Source organism: Panicum virgatum, chromosome 8K, assembly GCF_016808335.1.
Source record: "Panicum virgatum strain AP13 chromosome 8K, P.virgatum_v5, whole genome shotgun sequence".
Classification (NCBI taxonomy): domain Eukaryota; kingdom Viridiplantae; phylum Streptophyta; class Magnoliopsida; order Poales; family Poaceae; genus Panicum; species Panicum virgatum.
In genome coordinates, this window is record NC_053143.1 from 41,513,451 (window position 1) to 41,526,217 (window position 12,767).

General features: G+C 40.2%; 1 pseudogene; it reads left to right on the plus strand.

Moving 5' to 3' along the window:
* The first annotated feature begins 5,596 nt into the window (after nt 1–5,596).
* LOC120645746 lies at nt 5,597–10,184 on the plus strand (annotated as a pseudogene).
* The last annotated feature ends 2,583 nt before the right edge of the window (nt 10,185–12,767 follow it).

Consider the following 12,767-nt stretch of genomic DNA (forward strand, 5'->3'; position numbering starts at 1 on the left):
CATTGCTCCTGAGGTCATGATCTTCAATATCTTGATGTCTATTACTGACCGAACTCCATTCAGTCATAAGTTGTCGCTCACTATTGCACTTGACAAGGCTAGTTACAGATATGGGTCCTTTAGCTCCCAAAAAGTCAAACCTAGCTGTTCTATTTGATATAGTATACTTTTGTACAGCTAGATTTGTCCCTTGTGATATAGTAGATTCGGAACCATCATTATTCGATTCGGTTCTCACCTTAACCGAATTGTTATCCATATCCGAATTATTATTTTTTCCACTATCAACCGATGAAGTAATCGGCTTTTTAGTTGCAAGTCTCATTTCTTTAAATATATCATCAATAGATGGCAATTCCATTATTTGAATAAGACCCTGATCTATTTCTTGAAAACAAGACTTATACAATCTAATTTGTGTCTCTACAAATTTGCTGAGTTTATCTTCAGATTTCTTATCTTTACTAAATCTTTTAACCACATCTTTCTTCATCTCAGCAAGCTCTGCATCCCAAAAAATATGTGGCTTTCGCAATATAGTAGAAACACTATTTGGTGCAGCCTTGTTTGCAAAATCACTAGCATGAACTTTCGGTAACAGGGAATGAGTAGTACCGAAATTATGTGATGATGCATAAGATGAAACACATGAAGAATTAACACGTGGAGGTGTATGTACACTTGCTGAATTCTTATTGATTCGGCTGTAAGCGTTTGAAACATTCGGAGCCAAAATATGAGTATTAGCATTTGCATATGGTGCTGAATTTATAGATGCAGACTCCACTCTAGAAATATGTTGTGCGCCATATAATGGTTGAGAATAATTGGCCGGATAGCTAAAATCAGCATGGCCAATTTTCTCATTCATCGGCATGCTCTGAGATGGAATCAAATATTTTGAACTCGCTGCCGATGAATAAGCATATGAAACACCTTGCTGAATAGTATTAGAATCATTAGCACATGATGTCTCATAAAGATTGGCCGAACTCACCATGTTAGTTTGGCCTTGATAATTGTTCATCGGCATGTGAACCTGTTCCGCTGCCGATGTATGAAAATATGTATGTTGTATGTTGCTAGCGGCATCAAAATTCAGATTATGCATATTATTTGGCATGGGCTGTTGCATGCAATTTTCAGAATTATAACCATCATTATTAAAACCATCTGAATAATTACTAGCTGATGCAATATGTATACCACTATTATGACTTGCAACATCAACATGAAAATTTGTGGTACTAGCAAAATAATCATTAAAAACATATGATGTATTTGCATGTTGTACCTCAGGCGTGGTGTAGTAATATTGTTGTGGTGCATATGAATAACCCGCCATGTATACTTCTTAGTAGGTCTTGATGCTTCTGGTCTTGTGATCAATAAATCTAGATATACTTGATAATCCAAGCAATCAATAATCAACACTTTGCCTTTTCTTTTAATCTTTGATATGCACCAACAAGCAAAGTAGAGTACAATCAACTTGAGCAGCCTGATGCAATACCACAAGTATATTTGCAATTGGTCTAAAGAGACCAGATGCAATAACAATGGCGAACAAAAATAATAGATCAATTAACACAGGGCTAGGGTAGAAAAAATCGGTTGCTTTAAAAACCAGAATTATCGTCCCCAGCGGAGTCGCCAAAATGTGTTGACGCAAATCTTGGTCAACACACGAGAGCACTCGAGCGTGCAAGTCACAAACAGACCGAAGTACAGTGGGCCGCGCAGACCGGTCAGACTGTTAGAACAGACTGGTCGGACCGATTTCTAGGGTTTCACAGGAATCGGTCGTCTCGAGGGATAACTATCATATTTACGTAGTGAAAGACGGCGAGGTTTACAAGCAAACCAGCAAAGAATAATCAACGCACTTACGTGACGAAGAACGACTAGTTTACGAGCAAACTAGCAAAGGCCGTCGAAGCTCTCGCCCAGGAGGGACCCCGTCAGGGCATGAACGTCGCCAGGCGTGCCCTAGGTTGACCAGGAAGCATTAGGACACCATCTCTAGTCGTGGAGATCAGTAGACGAACAGCATGTCGAGGTTGGAGGGGAATTAGGGTTTAGAGAGGTAAAAAGTAGATGCAAAGTTGATAGATTCGATTGTGTGTGTCTCAATCAGCCATAGTCCTTTATATTTATAGGGTGGGAAGGTCTGTACCCGTGGAAGGTCGAAAACATGTTAAAAACCAACCTAGAATCAAATTACAACTCTAATTCAGACTAATCTGCTAAAAACCGGTCAGACCGGTCACCAAATCCGGTCAGACCGGATTCACTATGTCGCATAGCAGCCAAAACTGGTCAAACCGGTTGCCAAATCCGGTCAGACCGGATTTACCCAGGAAACTTCCAGTCGCCATATCTCCCACATCCAGACTCCAAATTAGGCAATCCATATATCCGTTTCGATCGTCTCGGTGAGGGCTTCATCTTGGTGCATTGAAACTCATAATATGACCTCATCGTAATGCTGTTTTGAATCCTTCATTGTCTCATTGATGAAATCATATCTAGAATATCCCAAAATGATCTCCATATCCTGCACAATTGTCATACATGCCAAACTTGCAAAATCATAAGAGTTAATATTGAATTGGCTATTTTGGCCTTTTATCTTGCCTGCCTCAGGTTATGCCAATTTTGAGTGTTAACAGGAGTGGGGATCGTGTGTCGATTGTGACTGGACGGATGGGCCGCGCGAGTTGAGTAGCCTATAGCCCACGCACACACACGCTACGAGACATTTTTTTGTAAAAAAAAGAAAAATTGTGGGCCGTGCGTTGCCGCGTGCTCTTTGAATTCGAAATGGTTGGCGTAGGCGCAAAACGAGCGTGCGTGGGTTGGGTTGTCGTCTGGTATTGATGTGGGCATATGGATGTGGGCCTGTGTTGGCGCGTAGCAGTGGGTCATCAACAAGTCTTCAGTCAGGCCCATGGGCTGCATCGTACCATTTTTTTTCTCTAGACAGGACAGGGGGCACGTGGATGGGCCGCACGCTTATCCTTTTCTCCTTGCAGGTTCCAGGCCCATCTTCGGTCCAATCACTTTTTTTTTGCTACTCATGTCATGGCAAGCATCGGCATAATACTCCATCCATCCCAAGAAGACTGCAACTCTCACTTCCCACTTTCTGAGAAGTCAAATAATTTTAAATTTAATCAAATCTATATAAAATAGTATTAAGATTTATATTACAAAATGAATATTGTTAAATTAATCATTTAATATATTTTTATATTAAATCTATTTAGAGACATAAATGTTAGTAATATTTTATATACATTTAGTTAAAATTAAAATTATTTGACTCCTCAGAGAGCAAAAGTTGCATTCTTTTTATACAGAGAGCAGAGGTTCTTGCTCGGCCTCCGCCCCTCGCCGCAGGCAACTCTTGAGCCGTACGTCCTTTTGGTGCCAGGACTCGCACTTCCAATTCCAGGCCCCACGGTGGGGCACGCCGGCGGCGCAGTCTGCTGCACAGCCGCGGCAGCGATTGGTACTTGGGAGCTGCTGCCGCCGCTGTTGTTCACCGAATGAATGGAATAGAGAAGAGGAAGATTACATGCAGGGCAAGATTGTATAACCTTTTTCATACATCAGTTGGAATATACAGTTGAATTGATTACCGTTATTGACAAAAATCGTGTATTTGGCAAAGGTGCATGGCCAAAGCAACAGAAGTTCGACTTGCCACCTAACCAAACACAACCCTACGTTTTGTTACAAAGGAAGTGATTAACGACAAAAGGCATTTTGTTACAGAGACAAAGGAATGATAAAATGCATCAACTTACTCTTTATCTATCTTTACCATCCAAAGTGATTACGAAAACATTTTTAGATAGTAATTAAAACTGTTGATGAATAAAAAATAGATGAGAGATTTTTCAGTACTGGATCCAAACAAGAAATAGAAGGAAAGCCCAAACAGGGATTCCATCGCTCTCTCTCTCTCTCTCTCCCTCTCTCTCTCTCTAAAAAAGGTCATTTGCAAAACTGCTCTTGTTTTGAAGTCCAACTACACGTTTGTCCCTATTTTTTCAACTTTACATGTTTGCTCCTGTTTTTAATCTTTCAGTTAGTTGCATGATTGCTCTTGTTTTATTGCAAAACTGCCCCTGTTTTGAGGTCGAATTGCACGTTTTAGGAGCAAACATGCAAAGTTAAAAAAACAGGGGCAAACGTGTAGTTAGATTTTAAAACAAGGGCAGTTTTGCAATTTGTCCAAAATAAAGGGATTCCCATCTGGAAATGCCAGTGGAGCAGCAGTCTAGCAGCACGGGAAATCAAAAGCTTGCACTTTCCCACCAATTCCTATACCATATAGTTTCAAAATCGGGTTCATATCAAATTTGCTTACTTGGGTCGATCTCCAAGCCCACCACAATTTCAAAAAAGAAAAATAAAACATAGAAGTGCAGGCATCTTTTCCAATTCAGCTACTATTAAGCAGTCAGAACCTGATCATGCTGATGCTCATGGCACCTAGTAAGCATGCATCAGGCTTGAGATGGTGTTTTATCGCGTACATTATGATTGGCTGCTAGTTTTTGTTGTTGATGACAGAACACCATTTGCCACCTCTACATTTTGCAGTAATAGTGATCCAAATACATATAGACAAACGATCAGGTGCTCCCTCGTTTTTTTTTTGCTATCAGGACTTTTTATTTAGATGATGACAGTCTATGTATAGTACCGTTTTGACCTACAATATGTTGATAGAAAGTACATACAAAAGTATAAAGATTGTAAAGTACTTCAATTTAATAGTAATTGTTTATGTTTAAATTTTTATACCTTTATATTTCTGTCAGTGGCCGATTTTTTTAAAATGTTAAAATATGCACTTTTTAGGCGTCCATTTGAAACATACATGAAGGATATGTGATATATTATGGCTGCGTATTCTTCTCACAGAATTGGGACTCTTCAAGGACTCCCCGTTGATGTTATATTGTGATAATAAGGCTGCTATAGATATAGCAAACAATCCAGGGCAACATGACAGAACTAAACATGTGGAAATTGATCGCCATTTCATCAAGGAGAAATTGGATAGAGGAATAATATGTATGCCTTATGTGAGCTCATCTAGTCAAATAGCAGATATGCTTACAAAAGGTCTGCCTGAGAAAACATTTTCAGTAGCGGGGGAGTGTTGATGTATGATATAATTATGAAGTTTTGTAAGGACTGAACTGTAAATGTAACACAAGTAAAAAGGGAATAGGCAGAGAAAGGGGATTGGTAGAAGACCCCAGAAACTCCCCATCTTCATGGCTTCCCTAGCTTTCTTACCCTAATCCAAAAATCCACCGATTAATCTCCAAAATTAACTTTCAAAAGACTGTTTAAGTCATAATAAACACCTGAACTTCTTACAATATGATAGAAAACCAAACGGTTTGTCACTACTCAACTAATATATGTGCCCATATTGTTTTTGTTTGTTATATCTATGAGGCCATTTACATACAAGGTCTAATGTATTTCCAACTCAACTTATGTTCTGGCATGGCAGTGGTGTTATCAACGCCAAGCTCTGCCTCACTCTACCACTACTAACTGTGTAAGCATGTATGGTACAAACGGCATCCTATGGTTTACCATAGTTCTTTATTTCATCACTGTGGTAATCACCAAGGCTACACGAGGAAGAACTAAATTTAGTCCAAAATGCAATCGACCATCACCTCCTGAAGTTAATGGTGTTTCTGTTATTAGAGTTTTACATACACTTCTTACTAAGGGCCTGCAGGCAATGATCCATGATCAATATACAACGTTGGGGAGTGTGTTCACGATAAGCTTTTTTGGACACAAGGTAACATTCTTGATTGGGCCTGAGGTCTCAGCGCATTTTTACCAAGGTTTGGATTCAGAGATTAGCCATGGTAGTGGCATCGAGTTCACTGTGCCCATGATTGGAAAAGAGGTTGGCTATGGTGTGGATGCTGCCACCAGAAATGAGCAGAATCGCTTCTACTATGATGCACTAAAACCATCGAAGTTGAGGGGCCATGTCGGTCCGATGCTTCAAGAAGTGGAGGTAAGTAACGTAGACCATGCATTTCTGGACTTTGATGCCTTAATCAAAGAAGATTTGTTCCCAGAGGAAGTAACTAACACCTGTTTAAATATTGTTTCCCTTAGAATTTAAAGTCATTCAAGACAGCTTGGAACTTGATTCATTTGAGCCATGCAAAAAAAGTATGCTAGTTGATGTTGGCCTTGGATAAAATTTGGCCGTCCTAATTGGTCAGAATAAACTGTCTCTCCATTTATTAGCTTAACTAGTCTATCAACTCGTGCTCCCGCACGGGCTAATTAGAATTAATATAAAAATAAGACTTATAGCTAATAATTATAATTATCTATCTCACATACTTTTTCATCTATTAAATATTCTAACCTCCATGTATGTTTGATATATATCTAATTGAATCATTTGTTTGTCAATTGGTATTCTTATCTCTTCCATCAAACAATAAATGGTGACACGTATCGTGGGTATTATTTTATATAAATAAAAACATAAATATTATATTAATAATAATAGAAATAGTAATTTAGAATTTTATATTGGTGCACTTTAATATTTTATTATAATTATATAATTTAGATTTAGATTTAGTGGTTACTTTAATTTTTAATAATAATATAATTGGGTAAATTATATGAAAATTTTAGGGGTTATTTGTATTATTTTTATAATAGCATGGGTGGGTAGTTTACACGAAGATTAGGGGGTTACTTTAGACTTTTTATAATGGTAGAAGTAGGTAATTTAAATACATGTTTAGGGAGTTATTTTAGTCTATTTTTATAATGGCAGAGGTGGGTAATTTATTTGAAAAGATTTTAGATCCAATGGCTATTATAGTTAGAGTTGTCGGATTGATGGCCGGATGTTTCTGATTTTTGTGAGAATTTCTAGGATTTCTCTATTTTTGTAGAGTGTCCACCTAGGATCCTAGGTGGCTTTACGTGAAGGCTTAAAAGGAGCCTCTAATTAGTAATAGTAAGATAAGCTACTTTTGTAAAAGCGTCTGAAAGAAAATCCACATCTCAGTAACTACATCGTATCTACAGCAACACATAACTAGTTTTGTTGGCAACATGGCATAAAACGCCATCGATCAGAAAATAGAAGGTTGGGGTTACGCTGATCAAATTATCACAGTGTATGATATCTATTATCACCACTGAAGATGAAAGTGCGATTTTCACCATAGTTGTCAAGGATAATGCACTCTTTTTTTTGTCCATTATTGCAATTTCTGATTAAAAAACTAACAATTTCAACATTTATCATTAGTTGTTTACTGTGAATGTTCTTGATGTAGCGCATACCTCCATTCACTGAATGATCATGTGTTTACATACATATTCTAGGTTCGCTGTTGGGAGTTACATTAGAATTCTGTCCTTACAATCATTACATGTTTGCCCACTCGATTCAAAAGGCACTTAACTTATTACAGCATGGTCATGAATTTTCTACAGGAATACTTTGCAAAATGGGGACAGCAAGGCATGGTTGATCTGAAACAAGAGCTTGATCAGTTACTCATGCTAATCTCAGGTCGATGCTTAATTGGGAAGGAGGTTCGGGAGAAAATGCTTGATGAGTTCATTACTCTGTTTAACGAGCTCATCAATAATGGCATGCGCCTAACCAGCGTATTATTCCCATATGCCCCAACTCCAGCAAACCGACGACGTGACCAAGCACGTGCCAAGCTCTCGGAAATGCTCATTGAGATTGTAAGATTGCGCAAGAGCTACAACTGTGTCGAGGATGATGTTCTGCAGAACTTGATAGATTCCAAGTACAGAGATGGCCGCTCCACAACAGAAGCAGAGGTCGTTGGGCTGATCATCTCCTTGCTCTTTGCAGGAAAGCACACTAGTACCATCACTAGTACATGGACAGGTGCTCACCTGCTTGCCAATGCAGGGTGCTTGACATCTGCCCTCGAGGAGCAAAAGCAAATAATCAGAAAATATGGGGATAATTTAGACTACAATGCCTTCCAAGAGATGGACACCTTGCACTATTGCATCAAGGAGGCGCTGCGAATCCACCCTCCAGCACCGATATTTAGTCGGAAGGTACACAAAAACTTCACTGTGCAGACAAAAGATGGCAACGAGTATGAGATCCAGAGAGGGCATACCATAGTAAGCTCGGTGCTATTCAATTGCAACTTACCTCACATTTATAAGGGCCCGGATGTGTACGATCCAGCCCGCTTTGGTCCTGGAAGAGAAGAAGACAGAGTTGGTGGTAAGTTTGCTTACACACCATTTAGAGGCATGCTTGCATAGGCGAGTCTTATGCTTATTTGCAAATTAAGGTGATCTGGAGCCATTTGTTAAGAAACTTTGAGCTCAAATTGGAGTCTCGTTTCCCGGAGACCAACTGGACCAAGATAACCACGGAGCCGAAAGGAGGAGTAATGGTGAGTTACAAGAAACGGCACCTACATACCACCTAGGTAGTTGGTAAATTGGTGTGTGTGCTTGCCATATATAGTTATGTATGGTTGCATGTGTAATATGTGTGTATATTTTCACAATTAGAGAATTGGACTTTAGTACTGGGCAGGAAACCTCGGTTAGTACCGATTTCGCGCCCAATACCAACTGATCAGTATGAAATGCGTCTGCATTTAGTATCGGTCGGGGTGACCGGTACTAAATGACAAATTTATTACTGGTCGATAACACCTACTGGTACTAAACTACTTGCCACGTGGGCATTTAGGGAATTCTTTTTTTGTTTTTTGTTTGCTTATGTTTCTTTTATTTTCCTTTATAGTTTTAATTCCAATTCGTATTCATATCCGTTTGCGTTTGCGTATTCGTATCTAGCATTTGTATTTGTATCTAGCATAGCAATGACTATATATCATATGTAACATATATGTACAATTTATATACACTTCAATTATTACAAGTACTTTAAATAATAATGCATACTTGGGATTAAATATTAATTACAAGTACCCACATAAGTTGTTTTCTGACAAGTACTTCAAGTGTTACTACTCTTCATTGTCGTTCCTATTGGAATCAAGTTGACCCACGGTTATGATTTGCATAAAGATCTCCGTTGGGATTTATAACCTCATTCAGCAAGAATCCACATAGTGCTCCTTGAATTGCCCTGACTCTTTCCGGTTTGATGTTTTATTAGAGCATAATTCACCCCCTCCCCCTCTTAGGCTAGAGCACCCGATCACTTTCATTTGGTATCCAACTAGTTTGCACAAAACTTAAACTAAAACATGCTATCTAGATGTGCAACTAGGTTGTTCTAGTGTGAAACCCCTATCCCAAAAGAGTTTAGCAACCTATAGCCTTTCCTATCAAGAAACTACTCTATGAAAGTAAAAGCATACAAATTGCTAGTATGAAATGCGGAAGCTTAAAGAGCGGGATAAGAGATAGCAAACTCTTGACGCGGGTGTTTATCCCGTGGTTCGGTTAGCCACAAAGGCACACCTACATCCACGTTGTTGTAGCACTCACTAAGAGTATTGCTACTCGGCCACCAAGTCTCTTCCGTGAACACAATCACGGTCACCTTGGCCCCGGGTTCCACTAAGGAGCTTCTCCACAAAGGATGGGGGTCTCCACGTCCCCCGCACAAAGATGTCGTCGCCGCTCCACACCAAGTCGGAGGGTCGATGACGTTGCCGGCGAGCTTCACGCTCTAAGGTGCCGGCGCACCAAGCTCTTGTTTTGGTTCACTAATGAACCACAACACAAAGGCTCGAAGCCTTGTAAACTCACTCACTAAGAGCTATCCTTTACACAACACTCTCAAAGTGTGCTAAGGGCTAAAGATATGATCTTGATGCTTTTGTATGGCTTGGAGATGTTCTTGGGTGTGTGTGGGATGTCCAGCAACTCCAGCAAACTTCAAATGGCTGTGGTGAGGCGTATATATAGGCCACCAAGTCTTGTAGCCGTTGCTCCAACGGTCAGCAAAATTCTACGTATCACCGGAAGAACCGATGCCACTGGCAGGGGTAGCGTCGGTTCATCCGGTCACACATAACACGAAGTAGCCGTTGAACTTCTGACAGCTGACACAGTGGCCACCGGTTGAACCGATGCTTTGTACCGATGCATCACCGGTTCATTCGGTGCTTAAGGATCTTCTCCTGGGCGCTGACGTCATTACACCGATGGTATGCACCGATGCCTCACCGGTTCAACCGGTGCTGAAGACTTGTCTCTTGCGCGACTTGCATCGTCTCTGGAACATAGGACGCCCAATGCACCGATGCCCTTTTTTGACCCGTTGGTTCAACCGGTGCCTATAGGCTGACTTGGCTTCGACTCCCTTCTGCACCAAAGTACCATGGCGTCGGTTCTTCCGACTACCATCGGATGCTCCGATGCCCATGGCGTCGGTTCTTCCGGTGCTACTGACCGAAGAGCTTTCAGGGCGCTGCCCTGAGACCCGCGAGGGGCGGCTCCCCCTCGACCCCCGTAGGGGCTGCCCTTCGGGCCTTGCTACGCCTATTTTCTCTTTCTCTTTGTCATCACTTGAACCTAAAAGCCTAAGAATGATTATCTTAACAATCATATTAGTCCAAGTGTTGTGTTGTCATTCGATCACCATAATCACTCGAAATGGCATAAATGGTGCCATGTTCGTTACAATGAGGTCTTCTTTCATTTGCCAAATCTATCACGTGCAAACATTATTATTTTAAATCAATACATATACTGAATTAAATGTGAAAAATTGTTATTAATTTTTACATACATCAAATTCTTTTTGCATCATTCTCTTTGCACAGCAACACGTTTGGATAATCTCACTTATGTAGTATCACATAAGTTGTTTCCTTGCGCCTATCTCAAACATTATATATAGATGAGTTATAAAATATTCATGGTGTTTAAAGAAATGACACTAGATGTGCGGATTTTATTCATATCGAAAAGTCAAGTTTGATATCAAGATCACACGACTTTTTTTTTTACTCCTATATATGTGTCTTATGAGGAAGTGAGCCCATGACTTTTGGAGGATGTCTATGAGATTTTTGATATTCTGTTACTGATTTTCTCAAAAAGTCGAACACCACAACTTGGGCTCAATCAATCTTGATACAAAGCAAGATCCAGTTAAAACTGTTGATACACATATATAGATGAAATGTTGGATATACTTATTATAAAATTAAGGGATGAAAAAAGAGTTGAAGGACTCACTTGAAGTTGTATGACAACAGAATGAATGTACAAGTATGCTGCTTATCCAAGGCCTTGAAGTCCGATTTGGCCATTTGATTACACTATTCTCGTTTATAACATCTGGGCCCATGAAGCCAATGTTATAGTATCCCTTTGTTCAGCATTTTTGCGCCTTCATACTACATGATACAAAATAAAATAGTGGATGAGAAAGCACATATGTAGTAGAGCTAGAATCTAGAAATGAGAGAAAACATTTACATAGGAAATGCACTGACGAGAGACTTGTCTAGGGCGTCATGATGGTATAGAAACCAAAGACTAATAAATTTGATCCATACATCAGCTAGCCCCCGAAATAAATGGTTATCTTGAATTTGAGCTACGAACATTACACATCCATCTTGAATTTGTACTATTGATGCAACTCATACATTCTCGTTGCTAGCATCTTCAGCAACTCTGACCACATAATAGGTTTCCCAATACAAATTGTTTTCTGGCTGCCCCTGGGTGAATCGGGATAGGATCCTCCCCTTGGAATTAAAATTTTGCAAGTTTTGTTTAATTTTCACCACAATTTCGACCATAGCTTCATCCTCTTTTGAAAGCACTTTGAGCGGAGCTATTGATTGTTGGGATTGTTCTCCAAGCTAGGGAATGGTTGATCGACGGTTACCCTTTTTCTAACAAGACTTTGTGATTGAGCGGTCATAGTGCAATATGGTTTCTCTCTCCCTTGGTTGGCACATGATGCCTAGAAAAAACTTCTGCCCGGATGGATCCACTGGTTGCTTCGACTTGGGCTTCCTTGGAGCGAAGTGATCGGTAACCTCCTTTCTCACTTGTGCATTCAATTCCTCATTAGTCATTTTGTATGCTAATAACTTCTTAGGTGGAGGCTTCTCTTTTTTTCTTAGGTGGGTTCTTTTTCGCCTCAGGAGGTGGCGGTGGGGCGGCATGCCTTTGTATTCTTCTTCACCTTAATTAGGAGGCAGTGGACTCATGCAGGGGTCCCTTGGAGCGGGTGATGACTGTGGATCGATGCTAGGATCCCTTGTAAGGATCACCGGGGTGTCCGACCCTAGAGGGGGAGGGGGTGGATAGGGTCGCTAATCGCTTTCTATCCTAGGGCTCAATCTATTTGCATAAGATAAACATAATATGTCATACACATGCTAGTTATGACTAAGGTTTATCTATGCTACTCTCTACTTACCCCTAAAAGACTTGCAACCTATAGCCAATCCTAATCAAACTAACTAAGAAAGTAAAGGCACGCAAGATAGAGTAAATGCGGAAACGTAATATGGTAAGTAAAGAGGTAAGGGAGAGAATATGCAAACTCTCGTGAATACATCAAGATACACGATTTAACGTGGTTCGGTTAGGACACCAAGTCCCTCCCTACGTCCATGGCCACTTGTCCAACACGAATAAGTGTGATGCCGAGTCTCTTCGCTTGATCACCGTCTTGCGTTCGCCACCAAGGCTTCCGGCAAGTAAATGCTAAGTGGCGCCAAGTC